This window comes from Quercus robur, chromosome 1 (assembly GCF_932294415.1).
Source record: "Quercus robur chromosome 1, dhQueRobu3.1, whole genome shotgun sequence".
NCBI classification, from domain to species: Eukaryota; Viridiplantae; Streptophyta; class Magnoliopsida; order Fagales; family Fagaceae; genus Quercus; species Quercus robur.
The window spans coordinates 36,980,841-36,999,538 of NC_065534.1; the positions used below are offsets into that span (position 1 = coordinate 36,980,841).

General features: G+C 32.6%; 1 long non-coding RNA gene across 2 annotated transcripts; it reads left to right on the forward strand.

Moving 5' to 3' along the window:
- Nucleotides 1–9,318: 9,318 nt before the first annotated feature.
- LOC126688730 (uncharacterized) lies at nt 9,319–18,633 on the forward strand. Of its 2 annotated transcripts, none has more exons than XR_007644343.1 (6): nt 9,319–9,534; nt 11,432–11,638; nt 12,681–12,768; nt 13,395–14,425; nt 14,733–14,834; nt 17,901–18,633. It is a non-coding gene; the product is annotated as an uncharacterized LOC126688730 (long non-coding RNA). The 2 variants fall into 2 exon arrangements; XR_007644344.1 differs by having other exon boundaries at nt 11,432–11,476.
- The last annotated feature ends 65 nt before the right edge of the window (nt 18,634–18,698 follow it).

Below are 18,698 nucleotides of genomic sequence, written 5' to 3' on the forward strand. Positions count from 1 at the left end.
TAACCCAATACAATATATCTGTTTTTATTGAACGAACAACTACTGAAACCCAAAACTTACAACTCGATAGCAGGATAATTCCCCCTTTCCCCTAGTTCCTAATTCTACCCAATGTGCCCCTAAGCCCGAATAGCTTAAGGCCAGCTCAGTTAGAGAGTTCAAACAAACACTAAAAACAGTGAGCCCCCCAAAAAAATATATTTTTGGTAGCAAAGTTTAACAAAGAGTGTTCCTCATTCTACCCAATGTGCCCCTAAGCCCGAATAGCTTAAGGCCAGCTCGTCAAAGAGTTCAAACAAACACTGAAAACAGTAAGCCCCAAAAACAATATATATGCTTGGTAGCAAAGTTTAACAAAGAGTGTTTGAATCACAATTTCTAATTTAGAGTGTTTAAATACCATATTTTAAAAACACCTCAAGAGGAGTTTTTAGTTTTCAAGTAACAATTTTGAGTAATATTGTTATACTTAATTTAAAGACTGTGGGACCTATATGATGTTGACAACACATAAAACACACATTTTTAATACAAAAAAATATATAGTCATACCAAACACTCAATTTTGTTTTTTCACTTTTGAAAATATGTTTTTAAAAACATAATACCAAACATATTTTTTGCATTATGAGTACTTTAAACACTTATTTTTACAACATTTTTTAAAGCACAGTAATCACCTTAATTTGAAAGCCAATACATAAACTCTCTTATCAAACAGGGACTAATGACTCTCTCCTTTTCTTATGCTTTCTGCCTCCTCTCCTGCGATGAGAAGCGGAGGTATTTATAGGCGTAATTGTCTTGCTCCCATGAGAATAGAGGATAGTGATAGTGACTTAGTGAGCTCTTGACAATTCATACATGTCATCATTAGGCCAACTAAGAGCGTATAGGCTAAAATCTATCCCCATTTCTATTCAAATAGGTCACTCAACATTCAATGTAGAGTTGTTCTTAGTAAGTGGTAGCATTACTGTGGAAGTGATAGATCCCTTCCCTCTAAAGTTATCTTTTCTTGATCAGTTGGTTCTCTCCTCGAGAAATAGTGATTTTTCTTTTCCGGATACTAAGTACCCGTGTAGAGTTATAAATTGACCTTGGTTAATTAATTCAATTACCCAAGTTAATTAATTAGGTTAAATTACATGCAAATTGTGAAGACACAAACAAATCACCAAATAAACTAAAGTGTGCCAGAAATTAATTTTGACAAGGTGATTTGTTGAAAAGTAGGGAAAACCTCTCACAAGGCAAAAACTCAACCGGGTGATTTTTAGGTCACCACTATCAAGAATAACTTATCAAGAATAACTAATCAAGAATCAAGCGGTTACAAGTATAAGGAATCTTACCACTACCCTGGACTACCCAAGGTCCAACATACAGTTGAACCTTCCCTCAAATTCCCAACTGAACTTGTTATTGTAGAGACTTCTTCCTTTGCACAAATCTTAGTACATGAATAACTTTCCAGCAACCAATGTTTGTTGTTGAATACAAATTTCTTCACTTTAATACACGTTAAAGATCTGGAAGCACTTGGTTACAAAACCCTAAGTCACATAAGAACATAGTAGCTTCTTTAACTGAGTCTTTGTGTCTTGTGATGACTTTAAAATAAAGTTTTTATATCCCCTACGAGTTTAATGAATGAAACTCTAGTAATCCAAGTTATCATGGGCCAAAAAATAAATCTGAGAATTCTGGATCTGCGAAGCTTGATAGATCGAGAGGAGTCAAGACTAGTATCGAGGTACTTCATTTATTCTCAATAGATGCTAGTATCGAAACTAGTGTCAAGGTTCACTTTTTTAGCTTTTCTTCACTTGTTTTGTGGTGCAGTCTTCATGTCTTCAATAATATTACTTATCTTACTTACTAAACATACTTCATGATATTCTAGAAACCACTTAGAACTACCCAATTATAAGTAAAGTGTGTTTTGTCAAAGGATATGTCCACGCATGAAAAGTATGACCCTAACAACTCAAATCGAGAGACCCATTGTCTAAAGGCTCTCAAGGACCTTTGACTCAGTCTTTGAAATGGCTCGGTCCAAACAAATATCCAAGGGGTTCCAAGGAGGGAACTCAAGCTGGGAAACATGTCGGGCCTAATAAGCAAGATAGTCCATCAAGGTCTACTAATGGTGGACCTGTTAGGGAAAATGGGTCCATCCCCCCACATTATAATTGTTAAATGTGCTAAGTGATGAGGTTTATTGTTACAAAAGTTTTGTTAGCCTAAATTTAACACTTGGGAAGAAAGTATATATTTTCAAATACTTTGTAATAAATCTTGTTGGGTTATATGTGTTAGTAAAGTCCCACATTGAATAATAATGAAAAGAATGAGTAGCTAATATAACATAATTGAGCACATACCCATTGGGGCTTAGGCCTTTTAGGTTAAAATGTCTCTATATATTATATTAATTATTCAAGGAGTCTCCCCAAAGTGTTTATCTCCCCTAACAAGTGGTATCAGAGCCCACGGTGATGTAGGGAAAATTTGGCAAGGTTATCGAGGTTCCTTTCACAGTTGTAGCGGGAACGGGGTATGTGTACTTGATACCCTTTTGCAAATGGAGCAGGGCGGGTCCCTTTTGCAATTGGAGCAAAGACGATATATTGCAACAAGCAAGCCCATGAAGCCCACATAAACGATCTTGGGAAAAGCTCAACAAAGGAGTATTATTGCCAATGGTGCTAAATAATGATGAAGTGCGAGGTTCCCGTGAAGGATAAAAGATGTGCAGGGTTGACACGTAGAGACCCATAGATTAAAAAAAAAAAAAACGCATTAGGTGAGGGGGAGCAAGTAGGACTTATCCATGGCCCACAGAGAGGTCTTAAAGCTTACAAAGAAGCAGAGACTCACCCATAAGAGGGAGATTATTGGGTTACATGTGTGAGTGAAGTCCCACACTGAATAATGATGAGAAGAATAAGTAGTTAATATAACATAATTAAGCACAAACTCATTGGTTCAATCCCCGACTACACCAAAAATTGATTGGTGTCTTGGTCTAATGATAAAGAGTTATCATTAGGAGCAGATGCTATAAGTTGAAACTCTCTCTCAAAAAAAAAAAAAAAAAAAAGCACAAACCCATTGGAGGTTAGACCTTTTGGGTTAAAATATGTCTCTATATGTTATATGAATTACTCAAGGAGTCTCCCAAGGTGTTTATCTCCCCAACAAATCTTACCACACTAAAGTAGAAAATACAAAAGTTCTTAGTAATAATTTATCCTTATTTGTAACTTTGCTAATTTGTATCCAAATTGGTGAATACCTCATGCAACATTTCTAGGTGCGTATGTAGTATGTATGATACTTAAATTACTTTCACAAGGAGAAAGGTTTTTTTTTTTTTTTTTTTTAAATAATAATAATAATAATTTGAATTATAAATGTCTTTCTTGAAAACATGAAGAAATGGCCATTGAGCGACAATATTATTATTATTATTATTATTATTATTATTATTATTATTATACACACAAGTGTGTATATGCCTCTAAACATGCAAAAATGCTAGTATTTTAATCACTATACTCACATATGTTAACAGGATAGCCATATTTTATTTCTGTCAGAATTAGTATGCCTCCGTTAATTAACAACACATATACAGGAGATTACAGACTAATGGGCACTAATACATGACATCCTCAGTATACAAATATTTGTATCAAATACTGATTGAAGTTTATTCATGTACTAAGAACTGTGAACAATTTGCCAGATTTAACCTTAATTAGTACGGTACTCTAGTATCTTGCATTAGTGGTCATTTTTCTGAGTTAGGCATGCCAACCAAAAACTGAAAAAGTATAAAAAAGAAACAAATAATAATAATAATAATAATAAGTAGTTCAAGACTAACCTGACAAAATCATTTTAATGGTTAAAAGATTAAAATTCACTATTTTCTAAATGTTTAATATTTTGAGAAAATCAGTAATTTTTCATGGAGTATTGGGAGATCATTGATAATTTTTTATTTGTATATTATCTTCTTAGTAGTTTTTGAGCAATGAAAAGTTTTTGGAGGTTGTTAACTGTCAAACCCCTCTTGGACGTATTTAGGGGTGTCAAATGGGTGGGTTTGGGGTGGGCATAATTGGGTTGGGTATATAAAACTCATTTACCCATTAAAACCCATTTAACTAATTTGCTTCTAACCCAAACCCAACCCAACCTAATTATTATGGGTAAACCCCAACCCACCCAATTATCAAAATTACCAAAATACCCCTAAAGTGAAAAACTCAAATCTCACTGCTCCACCCAGCCTTATCCTTCTCTAGTTCAAAAAGTGAGGTTGAAAATTTTCATCAAATCTCAAACTCCAATTTTCTCAGCAACCAAACACTCCCCAAGAAATAGAAGTGGAAGTGAAAGTAGACTCCTAGACTCAACCTCCCACCAAAAACTCTCTACACTCCTCTCACCATTCTACACCAAAACCATTCTCACAGTAATCCACGCGTCGGCGCGTGTCAGAGATATCGGTGATCCACTTTTCGTCCTTGGGGATCAGCTCATGCACGTTGATCCACGCGCCGGTGTGCTGCCGAATTGACTTGATGATGCTCCTAGACTTCCCGATCACCCCTCCGGCCTTCATGTTGTGGCACAGAATTCGGAACGACGTCGTCAGCGATGGGTTCGGCTGGGGCTTCGCAGCTCGACCCGACCCGCCTCTGTAGCGGTGGTGAGGCGGGCCTGGCAAAGCTGGAGCCGCCACGTAGTGGTGGTTGTACCGATTTTTTTGCTTTGCTTTGTCCCTTTGTTCTCTGCTTGTTTCTTGGGAAAATGGGATTTTTTTTCAAACTTGGAAACCCTAGAAATTGGAAGAAGAGAAGAGAGGCTAAAAGTGGGGTAAGGCTAAGTTTTTTATTTTCATTTTGGATGGGAAGGGCTGGGTTGAATTTGGGTTAATTGTTTTTGGGTTAAATGAGGCTCAATGGGTTTTTAGTTAAAACCCAATAATTACTAGGTCTAATTGGGTTGATGCCCATTTAACCGAAATAATAATTGGGTGGGTTTGGGTTCAATTAGAGTGGGTGGATTTGGGTGGGCAAATGGGTTTGGGCTTATTTTGCCACCCCTAGACGTATTGGAGAGCCAAAGGAGGTTTCTTCCTCGGTGGCATTCCTATGCCTACCTGTAGCTTCTTACATAACCGGTCAAACCATTTGTGTTGATGGAGGGATTACTGTGAATGGCTTCTACTTTCCCTAAGCATACTTTGAAACAGCAAAAACAATGATGGACACACCCCCACTGCAATATATGAAAATAAATTAATGTAATAATTCATTGTAGAAACAAGATTTATTTGACCAGAAATTAAAACCAAAAAACTCAAAAGTTATCATATCTGAAAAATAAATGAATGTCATAAGTTGGATTTTTGAAAAGTGGACTTGGCTTGGGCCGCATGTCATCATTGTGACAAGTCCAATATACTGAGCATAAGTCTAATAAGTATTACTGTTTATTAAAAAAAAAAAAAAAAAGCATTCGACCAAAGTTTTTCCCTCGAAACATCATATCATATTATCATATTATATATAATAAAAGTTGGGCTTAGACGCTGTGGTTGCGCCAAGTGGCGGCACCAAATTGTAGAAATTTTCTTAAATTTTTAGATTTTAAGAATAGATATGTACATATTTTTTGGATAAATATGACAAATCAAGTAATGAAAGAAAGTTGTATTTGATTTACAACTATAATAGTTATGTCTATCTAAAATGTTATAACAAACCCTAAAATAAAAAAATAGATATATATATATATATATATATTTTCCTTATCTTTTTCTCCTATAATTTCTAATATGATAAAAATTTTAACTTTTATGAATTATCAATAATTTTTACTCTCCTTTGCGTCTCCAAGTTTATCAACAACTTTAGATTAGATCATAAAGAATTATTTGATGGAGGCTTATCAATCTGAAATGCTAAAATCATATTTATCTCCAAGAACAATTAAATGAAGGCTAATCAATCTGAAATGTTAAAATCATAAATATCTCCAAATATATCTAGAACTCTTCTATTGCTAGAATTATTTTGAAACTAGAAAACCAAGTTATCTGTTTCTATTTAGAAAACAAACGGAGGCTTTTGCACTAGAAGTAGAAATCTATTTCGCCCAAGAGGAGCAAGGAGCACATTGCTTTTTCAAGCGGTCAAACCAACGAATCAATTGGGCCTCTTGGACACATGATACAGAACATCTTTCATGGCTTGCCATGGTTTCAATCTTAGAAAACAATCAGGTGGCACATGAACTTGCTTAGCTTCAGTCATCTATTATATGTATTTTGTTGCAGTTTTTTCAAAGCCTTTTGTACTCTGCCTAATCTTTTGAAGTTTGTGCATGTATTGTTGATTTTTTTCCCTTGGTCACTTCTTTTATACTCTTTATATGGATCCCATGCAAGCATGCATAAAATTAAAGTTTAATTTTGTGGTTAGAAGCTTTAGATTTATTTTCTTTATGTGGTGCTCATTACAAGGAAATTTTTTATTTTTTATTTTTTATTTTAATTCCAGCTATTAAATCAATTCTAAAAGTTTACCCTAATGCTTTGACAATGTTTTAGATAGACACAAATTTTAATTGTTATTATCAACTTTTTTATATATGCATTGTGAGGTCCTAGAAAACATATCACAGATGGGGCATATCAGTGAAGATGCAAAGATGGTTGTAACAAGTTTGATAGATTGGAGTTTTCAGCACACATTCTTGCACAGTATTCACAACACTTGGATTGTTTTAGAGCTTAATTAAAAGATATAATAGATTGTATTGCCCATATTGTTAACTAGGAAGCTACTGCATTTGTTTTAACGGTCTACTATTCTCTTTGTAGTTTAAGTTTTATTCTCTATTGTTTAGCATATTGTATCTCTTCGTAGTTAAAGCTTTATCATCCCTTTGAAAAAACTTATTTAGGTGAACTAGATAGCAAATATCATACTAAGCAGGTTTTTTTTTTGTTTTTTTTTTTTTTTTTGTGCTACTTATTTTTTTTTGTTAATAATTACACAGAGAGGTTGAGATCAAATAATAGAGATTATTGTTCACAGGCCAAAAATGACCTACTATTGAAAGGTATAACTTCTCAATTCTCATCATATCTCAATGCTATATTTTCAGTTATGGATGAAAACTTATTACCAATGTCTTAACTGTTTTTCTCAACCAAAAAAAAAAAAACTTGAAGTTTATATATCTATATAAATATATAGTTATATACACATCCTCTTTGTTTATTATAATTTTTTGGTAGGGGTATTTTTGACAATAAAAAAAGCAATAACTAACTTTCGTATGCCAATTTACTATTTTAACCCCATTTTTAAGTTGTTGGTTAATTAATTTAGGGGTATTTTTGACCGGAAAAAAAAAGCAATAACTAACTTTCTGAATCCTCTTAATCCTCTTAAGCCTGAATACTACAATTCTTTCTACTCAAACATGTAAAGGCACCAATGTTAATTTAGAAATAATTTTGTAATCTTATGTTGAATGTAACGGTTAGTAAATCTATCTAAATCGGTGGAGAATTGCAATAAGTATTTAACGAACGAATTACCTAAATCTTGAGAGCAGAGCGAATTACAAATCTAAGCAAAGAAAAATAAATTAATTGATTAATTAAACAAAAGAAAAATCTTACCATTTGAAAAATCTTCTTCTTCAGCTTGTCGCCTCCGGTTCCTTAGTTCGTTCTTGTTGAAGGACAGAATTTTGAAAAGTTCCACGGCACTAATAAAAAGTAACGTGATCCATGTGTTTTCTCTTCTATATTCAATTAAACCATACGCAGGCTCCTTTTATATAAAGATGTAGCCACCTGATAGAAACTGTATTTCAATTAGGAATAGGAATGGTAATGATTGAGAAGAGTTTTTGTTGATGTGCAAAAAAAAATTCTATTTCAAACCGGAATAATAGGAGTAGACGTGGGTTCAACTGAGAAGTTCTTTTTTTTAACGTGGGATAGTTTTTGCTTACTGTATTGGAGGAGTAGTTATTTTCCTACAAACGTACTGACACAATTTTTATCATTTGTTTTCTTTTTTTTTTTTAACGTGGGATATTTTTGCTTATTTTATTGGAGGGGAAGTTATTTTTTTACAAACGTGAGTAGTGGGAAGTTCTTTTTTTGAGGAGAAAAGTGGGGAAGATTTATTGTACACGTTTCTTTATTTTTTTGACATCATTGGGGAGTTTTTTTTTTTTTTTTTTTGACAACACGTGGGGAGTTTTTTATGCTATTGAATAGAAGTAGGAGTTTATTAATATACTATTTTAACCATATTTTTAAGTTTTAGATAAGGGTATTTTTGACAGTTTAAAAAGCAATAACTAACTTTCGTATGCCAATTTACTATTTTAACCCCATTTTTAAGTTGTTGGTTAATTAATTTAGGGGTATTTTTGACCGGAAAAAAAAGCAATAACTAACTTTCTGAATCCTCTTAATATATACAGATTTTAAGTTGTTGGTTAATTAATTTAGGGGTATTTTTGACCGGAAAAAAAGCAATAACTAACTTTCTGAATCCTCTTAATATATACAGATATATATATATATATATTAGAGCAACGCGTGTAGTTGTCTCACTTTATATATTTCACCAACTGCATTAATATGCCATGCATTTGATTTATTTTTTTCATCTTAAGAAGAATGGGTACGGTTAGGTATATTTTTCCCGAGGTTTTGAGTAGACTAACCTTCTTCAGCCTTTCTATTTTGTAAGTTAGACAACGTTTAAAACAATTTTAGAAAATAGCATCTCGAGTTTCAAAAAATCAAGATCCACTTAAAAAACTCGACCTTCAAAGACTCGCGTTCTGAGTGGGAAAATGCCACATAGATCTCGAGTCTTTAAGACTCGAGTTTTATGCAAAAAAATTTCACCTATAGTGGCGTTTTTAAGCCTTACAGTGACGTTTTAAATCCCTATAGCGGCGTTTTCCTGCAAAAAATTTTTGTAAGTACCAGGTTTAGGGTGCCCTATAGTGGCGTTTTTAATCCCTATAGTGACGTTTTAAAGCCATATAGCGGCGTTTTTTGCAATTTATAAAAATCGAGTCTCTAAAACTCGATTTTGAGCGCAATTTTTTTTCTCCATATCGAGACTTAAAAACTCGAGTTCCATCTGGAACTTGAGTTTTAGATACTCGAGATGTTATTTTTCAAAATTGTTTTGAAATATGACAATTAACTAAATTTTTTAATATTTATTGTTATTTAAAAAAAAAAATTCTATTTTTCCCTTTATTGAAACCCGTATAAGGAAAAACAAAAACATAAAAACCCAAAAAATGGTTCAGGGAGGGAGACATGTAGCGCTGAATTATTAAACAGAGAGACGGGGAGAAAGAGAACGATAGAGAGAGAGATTTGGTCAGGCATAGAGAGTGGAGAGAGAAAATCTGAGAAGACAGTCAGGCCTTTGCCACCATCAGATCCCGTATCCTCCACCGGTTAGTCTCTATTTTTTGGTTCTTTAAATTTGGGTTTAAATATGATTTAGGTTTTGGCTTAGATTCAGTTTTGAGTAAGGAATTTGGGTTAGAATGGTTTTTAATATGCTGTTTTCAATTTTTTGTTGAAATATTTTCCCCTCTTTATATTTATGTTTCCCATGTTTCTTTTCTACCATTGTTGTCAAGGTTCTTGCAGTATATATTTAAAGTTTTTCATTTGCAATTGCTCTGATTTGAAATAATAAAACCCTAGAACACAGAGAATAAGAAGGTGTTGAACATTAAAATGCCTTTCTTCCTCCACTGATGCCAATCTGCTTCAAGCATTATATCTTTGTGTTTCGGATCCAAAATTAAATCGTACCCACAAAAATCCTTACACAAATCTGCATCTTCAACGTCCCAAAACCACCATCTCTTATCCGTCTCCAAAACCAAAAATAAAAGTCCACTTAAAAATCTGCCACGCTTACAGATTAAGAGAAAAGTCAGTGTTTTGCTGAAACACTTTCTACCTTAAGCCGTTTAAAAAACCATGAATCGCCGCACTCTTAATCAACTACACACACCGCAATTCAATCCAAAAAAAAAAAAAACTACACACACCGCAAAGAAAAGATGAATTCCCTCTGTTTGGTATTGGACAAAATGGCAAAATAAAACCTCTTCGTCCTTCCAATTTTCAGTTTGACACCTTCTTTGATCCACTTCTTTTCTGCAGCGCCACACCCAAAGGAAAACGATGTATCTATATGGACCCAAATGTAATTAGTAAAACACGTTTAAAACAACTATCAAAAGACGCCTAAGATTTGTAAAATGGTGATGAATCATGATAAATATAGATATAGCAAATTATTTTACAGATAACAGCACAAAAAACGCACAAGAGATTTCTTTGTAATCTACAATGACAATGGTTAAATCGAATGACAAAAGAAAAGACATTAAAATAACACTTATTAGGAGTTCTTTTATTAGTAACTATGACAAGACTATGAGTAAAAATGACAAAAAGTAAACCTTCAGCATATAACGTCAGTTCTTAGAGAAGACATTCTATTGTCACAGCAGATGTGGTCACCTATTATCAAAGTTTGGAGTCTTATATACAGGCAGCAATGATTTCTCTACTGACCACCACACTTCACATTCTGATGCAATTGGCATTAGCTTTTGATGTTTTCCTTGATACTAGCACACAGAATCGAAAACTACAATGGCACTAAAGAGAGTATCCAACTCTTTCAACTACTCCCATTTGGAAGTGGACTTCAAATTTACCCATTTAAGTAAAAATCTGTCAACTTTTCAAACCTGCATAAACAAACATTCAACATGAATTCAGTCACAACAAGAATAGAATTACATTTTCCAGTGGGTTATATGCGTCACAAGAAAAGACACTACAGTGACTGACAGTAGAGCTTAAAGCTGGATAGTATTGACTAGGCACAAATTTTTTCATCCTTGATTATCAATTAGCTAATATCCCTGATTCTTTTCTGGGTAGACTGCAAAATTAATTTATGTAAGCATTTTAGATTTAACATTCATAGCTGTATGGTCTAACTTTTTCCCTAATTTTGTGATGCCTCCCTCAATTTTTTCAAATCAGTTTGTAAATTCTCACAAAATAATCATTATCCTATGGCAAGAAAACTACGTATCTTATTTCAACTTATCATTGACAATGAGACTAAGTGTAGGAAATACAATTCAAATTGGATAAAAGAACAACTACAATATATTAGTTTTTTAGTCATAGACAATTTCATTGATAGAAGTTTTCAGTCATATTTCTGAGTAATACACATATTGTATTCATTGAATAATTACACACAAAATTCAACTTACAGAGACTTATGTCCATTGCCTTATCTGCAATCTATAGGCTATTTCCCTCCATACGGTGGTATGAAGTGGAGCACCCAAACAGGTTGGCGTATTAGTTAAGACAACAAGGCTGACTATAAGAGAAATCATCAGAACATTTCTCCCTGCATTCTCTCAATTTGGTTCATTTCACTTCAATTCTTGATTTGTTTTGGGTGACAGAGTTGCAACATTGAGTGTGTGTTGGGTTAATATCTGTGTTTGTGTATGTTTTTCAACCATGGCATCTCTGCTAGATGAAGTTAAATGAGAATTCCAGAAATTCCAATATAGTTGCTTTGTAGATAAAATAGAAAAATTTATTATTGAAATCCATGACAGTTTGGTTGTGTAATCCATAGAAAGTTTGGTGGTAAATCCTTATTTCTATCTCCTCATAACCATTTTTTCTCTTCTTGGAAGAATATGAAACTTAATCTTAAAATGAACTTTTAGACTAATTATTATAGGGCTCCCGAGTTGGAACCCTTCTATATTTTTCTCTATAAAATTGAATTACAATGCCCTTTAAGATTATGTATTTGAAAGTTAGGGGAATCTAATAAGTAGGTTTGGTTTGTTTATGATTTATTACTCGGTGGCTTTGTGCATTGAGACTAGGGTTTGGATTTTCTCTACAAATTTTTTAATTTGTCATTGAGAATGAATTGTTAGTTCAATGATTTTGGGTTTGATTTAGAGGTGGCTCGGTGTTTTTGAAAGTATATTTGTAAAAAAATTGTGGGTCTGTGAATGTGATCTTACTTTGGAGATTTTTACTGATTTAGTGATGGCAGTGGTATTGAACTTGGACTTGGTTTTTGCATACAGGTTTGCATAAGTGAATTAAACTTATCTTCTAATAAGATTAGATTTTATACTCCAATATTTGTTTCTATGATTGATTACAGACCACAATTTGATATTTTGGTTTTCTCATCCTCCTTTTCTCATCAACACATATTCTTTTATCTTACTCTCATCTCTCTTACAAATTTCACTATATATAAAAAATAAGTACCCAAAATGGACAGAATATATTCCTTCTTTCATTTATTTATGTGCCATATATAGGGGCTGTCTTATTGTTTGATTTATTTTTCACTTGATATATCAAAATTTTGTAGATGCAACGACCATTTTTTTGGTTACTAATATTACAATTTGACTAGATTGTAATAGAGCTTTGGCATTTTTTTTAAAGCATGTTGAGTATGTCACTTTTGAGAAAACTGGTAGTAATAATGCATTTATTTGTTTAATGACAGACATATATTAATTTTGAATATCAAAGGGTGAGGTTGAACGGAGCAGAGAGCTTGATGAGAGACTATAGACATATTAAAGCATTTGAAGGTCTGGATAAGCTATAAAAAGTTGGAGGTTACTTTTAACTTTGTGCCTAGATAGAATAAACCACTCAAATTTCTTATATTGGTGTACTGTATTAAGAGATTTGAGCTTTTATAGGGCTTTGAACTTCTGTTAATATTCATGTATTACTTAAGAGGGGGGGGGGGGGGGGGGTGGGGGATGGAAACTTCCATCTGGATCTAACATTTCTTTATTGTTATATTTTTTTAATTATGTTTTAATTACTTGAATTTTTTTTCCTTGAATTAGAAGCATATAAGTTTGTGAATGTATAAGAAAACTTACATTTTTCTGTATAACCAAATTTGTAGTCCAACTTGCAATAGATTTTGATTGCAAGGAGATATGGGTACACTTTGCAATTTCATATTCTGCCCTGCTGTTACAACTCCCCATACACTTTCAATAACGCAATGAATCTATGTAAAAAAAAAAAAAAAAAAACAATTAGTGTACTGTTTAATGTAGATTATGATCAAACTTTGTGGTTTATATTCATTTATGATTTTTTGTTTTTTGTTTCTCAAAAAAAAAAAAAAAAAATTTTTTTCGTTTTTTTAATTTTATAGTTTCTTATCAAGCTTCTAAGATACATTTACTTTGTGCAGTATATAAATGTTGGGGTTGAATGGAATCTACAAAGGTCTGTATTTATTCCTCACAAAAGGGACATGATAGGTAGAAAATAAGAAGGGGAAACAATATTTGGCCGATTGGAAAAGAGCAAGAACAAAAAGAACAACTGAGATATGAAATGGGCATTGAGCACATAACCACACAAAAAGCAATGAAAAGGCACATTGGAATTCAAAAGAAAAAAAAGTTAGCTAATGCTGAATTAGCATCTTCAAATGGACTTGGTTGAATTGTTTTAGATTTAGATATTTGAGTTAGATTTGGTTTTAATTATGGTATTGGGTTTAAAATAAATTTTGTTTTAAGTATTTTGTATTAGATTTGGGTTAAATTAGTTTTTGGTATCTGCCTATGGTGTTTGTAATTAGATTTGTAAATGGAGATATGTGTTGGGTGTTTAGTACGTGGTAAAAGTGTATTTAAATATATTATTAAAAAAAATTATTTCTAATAAATATAAATAAAAAGGTTCCCGCACATCATGTAGGTTAAAAAGCAAACTATATATAAAAGCAAAAGCCTTTAAGAAGGTGCCGTCACATTAGAAAAAAAATTACCACTTAAAATTCTGCCACGTATATAAATTAAAAAGCGATAAATTATGTTTTCTGGCAATACCACAACAACATTTAAAAACCTCTCATTATAATTAACAAAAAATAACCGGTTAAAATGAAAGACTATGCATAGATAGAAATAGAGAGAGGCGAGAGGCCTGGGACGCAGAGAAAGAAACAGAGAAACAGGCTGGGACATGGAGAAAGAAACAGAGAGAGGCAGAACGGTAAAGACTACATCGATTGGGCAAAAGAAATCAAAAAAATCTCAAAACACGATTTTGCAGACGACGGAGAAAGAAACAGAGAAAGAGGCAGAGTTCTTAAGGCTGTCCATTGTGCGTTACAATCAAAAGAGAAAGAGAGCAGAGTTCGTCTGAACCATACACCATCCGTTCCCTTGCCAGATTTAGACCACCAGATCGCCGGAACTGACATCGACAATGGTAGATTTTTTTTTCTCAATTTTGTAGGTTTGGGTATAAAATGTTACTTTTAATTGAGTTTTTTTGTTGGGTAGATTTAGATTTGAATTTTTTTTTTTTTTTTTTTTTGGGTTTTTGGAATAGCTATCAAAATGATTTTTTTTCTCAATTTTAGATATCTGCTTTTGTTTTGTTTTTTGTTTGTTTTTTTAGATTACAGAGATTACTAAAAATATTGATTTGGGTTTTAAATGTTACTTTTGATTGAGTTTTCCTGTTGGATAGGTTCAGATTTGATTTATTTTTGTTTCGGGTTTTTAAAACACAGAATGATTGAGTCCTGCACCATTAGTAGCCTCGCCATAGAAGAAAAATCTATGGACCATCAACACTGTAAGACCATATAGCGATAAAGTGAGAACTACCACCGGTAATTTTCTTTTTCCTTTCTTTCTTAGATCTATAGGTATGAAATATGAATTAGTTTTGAGAAATTTGGTACTCTCTGTTCATTCTCCAAATTCTTTTTATTCCAAATTAAATTCATTTAGTTTAAAGTCAGGGTTTTTGAAATTTCAGTTATAGTGCCTGATAGGTGTTTGATGCTAGTTCTTAGTTAATAAATCCTTACTGTTTGTTAAAAAAGAAAAAAAAAAAAAAAATCTAAAATTCAATGTCTGCTTTCTACTTTGCCTAGATTTGATCCTTTAAACTTTAGCAAAGGGATGGCTAAATAGCAGTTTGTGTGTGTATAACAGTGACATTCCGGATGATTCTCTATAGAGACAACATCTTTTATAACTATTAGATACCCTGTTGTGAATTGTTGTGAAAGATCAAAGATGTAAAGAATTTAGCTTTAGTCATATCTAACTCTATGATCATTGTTACATAAAATTTCTTTCATTTAAGTCATGGGTTACAATCAAATACAAAATATGTGTCCACTTTCCTGATTTCTTTAAAGTTGCTGCTATACAGGGAAAATATACAAGGGATTGCCTTTAAGTAATGTTTCTTAAATTTCGTTATGGATTATTTTGAAGTTTTTTCCTTCACTTCTGTCAATGTTCAATTGTAGCGTGCTTAATTTAGGTGCATTTTTTGGGTGTATTCATGCTGTAAACATTCTTTTCATTCCCATTTAGAATATGTACTCCACGTGTTTGACAAAAAGTCTCACTCAAAATTGAAATTTACTGCTTAAAATTGAAACTTACCATACAACACCATTTGAAATCCCAACCAAGTTAGTTGTGGCTTGCACCCAAGTTGTTTCGAGGGCTGTTGTTATATCATAGGAAAAGCAGGTAAAGATTCTAGAATCTTTAATTGTTTTCATTTGAGTTTTGGGTGAGAATTTTAGCTAAAGGCTTGCTTCGCTTCTTCAAGCTCCGCCCCTTGCTTTAAAATAAACTTAGCCCGAGTCCCCAAAAAACTCAGCCAGACGCTCTACCCCTCTCCCTCTTTTAGACGCACACTCTGCCCTTATTCCTCTCACTCATCTGTTTCAGCCTTCGCTCCTCCAACCTGTAAGTTTTTCTCTCTCTCTCTCTCAAGGCAAACACAAACATAATTTTGCAATCTCCTTCAGTTAACCCGAAAAATTTTGTTCCTCTTTTTGTTGACGCAATTGTCTTTTCATTTGTGGTTGAGATCTTCTATTGCATGGATTTAGTTTGAAATTTTTTAAGGCTGAGAAACTTACAGATTTATATGCAAATTTTTAAGTTTTCTCTGGGATTATTATAAGATTTGTGTTAATCGCACACACTTTGTTTTTTGAGTCAGTGTTGTTAATTGATAACACTTTTAGGCAGGAAAAAGTCACCATAGACCTGTTAGGTCAGTTTATCTTTGTTTGTTTGTTTCTTTTATTTGTTTTTCATTTTTAATTTTTTAAAAATTTCTTTGCATCATCTTTCATTAGATGATTGTGTGAAGTGGATCCTAAGTGGGTTTTGTTCTGTTTAAGCCGTTGTTTCCTTGGGAAAGTCTTTTTTTTTTTTTTTTTTTTTTTTTCCATGGCCTTTGTCAGTTTTGAGTAGTTTTGTTGTATTAGATGCCCATGTTCATCAATTCAAGGGTAGCACCATAGCAGTGATAAGTCTTTATTAGTTTTCTACTTTAGCCTCTATTTGTTTTTTACTGCATCATTATTGGCAATTTATTTCTGGGAAGAATTTGAAACTGGACTATTTGTGTTTTAGATTAAGATATCAAATGCTTATAAAAAACTTGGTGAAGAGTTAAGTAGCTTGAGAAGTTGAGGAAAGAGGAGCCTAAGAATAGGAGGAAATAGATTCTTGAAAAGCATTGATAAAGCTTCAAGATATAAGTGTAAATGACTAATTATTATTTTTGTAATACTTATTAAACCAAATGTATAGCACATTATGATGACTGTAATATTTTGCTTTATAATATTTGTTTGTTTCTCATTTATAAGGATCATGTATATAAAATTTTATTTGTTTCTTATTTATAAGGATCTTATATATATAATTTTGAAGGTTTTTCATGAGAAATGTTTAAACTACAATTTTCATCTTATATTAGAGCCAATTCAGCTTTCAAATAGTTTAAATTTAGAGAAATATTTAAACTTAACATGTTAAAATACAATTTAAAAGTTTTCCGTGCATTGCATAGGTTAGTGAATAAGAAAAAAAGCCATCTAAAAATATGCCACGTTCACAATTAAAAAGCGATAAATTATATTGTTTCACAATCTTAACACCGTTTGATAGTTTTCTTGGTGTGTATATATATATATATATATATATATTGCACAACTTCAACTTTCCCCTATGATAAACAAGACCCTTCTGTCTCTGAATTGGATTTCACCTCTTCGTTATTGTAAACACACACACATGCAGAAAGCACAGGCATCGTTTCTTACCAATACACTTGAAAGTTAAGCAAAAAGATAACAATAAAGAACCATAATAATCTATCAATAACATTTGCAATACAAATATGTATCACAAAGTTTGAATTGAAAATTGTTGCAGAGAAGAGGTCAAATTACAAACTATGGCAGAGAATGGATTAGTTGCTTAGGTCCAGAAAATCTTGGCCCCACCTGGACGCTATATTATTATCATTTATGTTTATTGAATTGAATTTTAACCTCATTTGCATTTATAAGACAATAATATGTCTGATTGTCTGATATTCTTTAAGGTGCATTATATTTGTTGCTCTTTTCTTAGATTTAGTCATGTACACACTCTAATGCTCAAGGAAAATTGTCAACCTGCAATAAATGATGTATATAGTGTGTGAAGGGTGGTTACCATTAATTGGTTGTGTCAAAACCATAATAATCTTTGCAGAGCTTTTAAGTTGGTAAATTTCTATAAGATGCTATGTATAGAATAATAGAGATGTAATATAATGTAATGTCCATTCTTATTTTTTAAAATTGTTGAAATTTCCTTATCTCTTTTATTCTGTTCTAAATGAAAATTGTCTTTTTGAATATCTTTAGTTGTGCCAAGAGGGAAAGTTGTGAAACCAAGAGATAGTTATGTTGAAGACAATGGAAGAACAAGTGTATTTCCATAGTTTCAGAATGAATAGGAGGCAGATGTGAAAAACACACCAGCAGTTTCGCTGCTTAAGAGGAATCATGATTCAGTCATGAGCCGCATTGATATGGAGTTCTTTGCACCACGACTTCCTCCATTTTATCCTTTCGAGAAGGTCTCTATGGAATCGATGGTACCTTTTAAAGTAACTACAAGTATACAAGTTCACTATTGTGTTGCTTCAGCAGTATACAATTAGCTTTTCTCATGAAAATTTTATTGGTGAAGGTATGCTTGGTAGTGTTTATAGGGGTAAGTTCCCCGATTGAAAAGTAAGATTCTTTTAACTAAATAAGAACTAATTTGCCAGGATGATGGCGTGGCTGTTTGATTGTGTGGCTTTTACTTCAAAATGCCTCATGTACGTTTGTATTTGTTGTCTTTTTCTCCCTTCATCTTCTCTATCCTCATTAGGAGTAGGAGAGTAGTCGAGAAAGAGCCATAGACAAATAAGACAATGCATTAGTGAAGTTTAGAAGAATGCAAAAATTGTCAATATCCTTATGCTTCAAGAAATTTATGGAAAAGGATTGTGCTAAAAAGCACCAACCAAATGTACATGGCTTAGGAAAAGAATAGGTAGTTGTAGATTTATCTGTGAGATTACACAAATGTAACTTTGATTTAGTGCCACCATCTTTTAGTTTTTTATGGGGTAGTACAGTGATTGATATTCATAAAACTCTACAATTTAACTT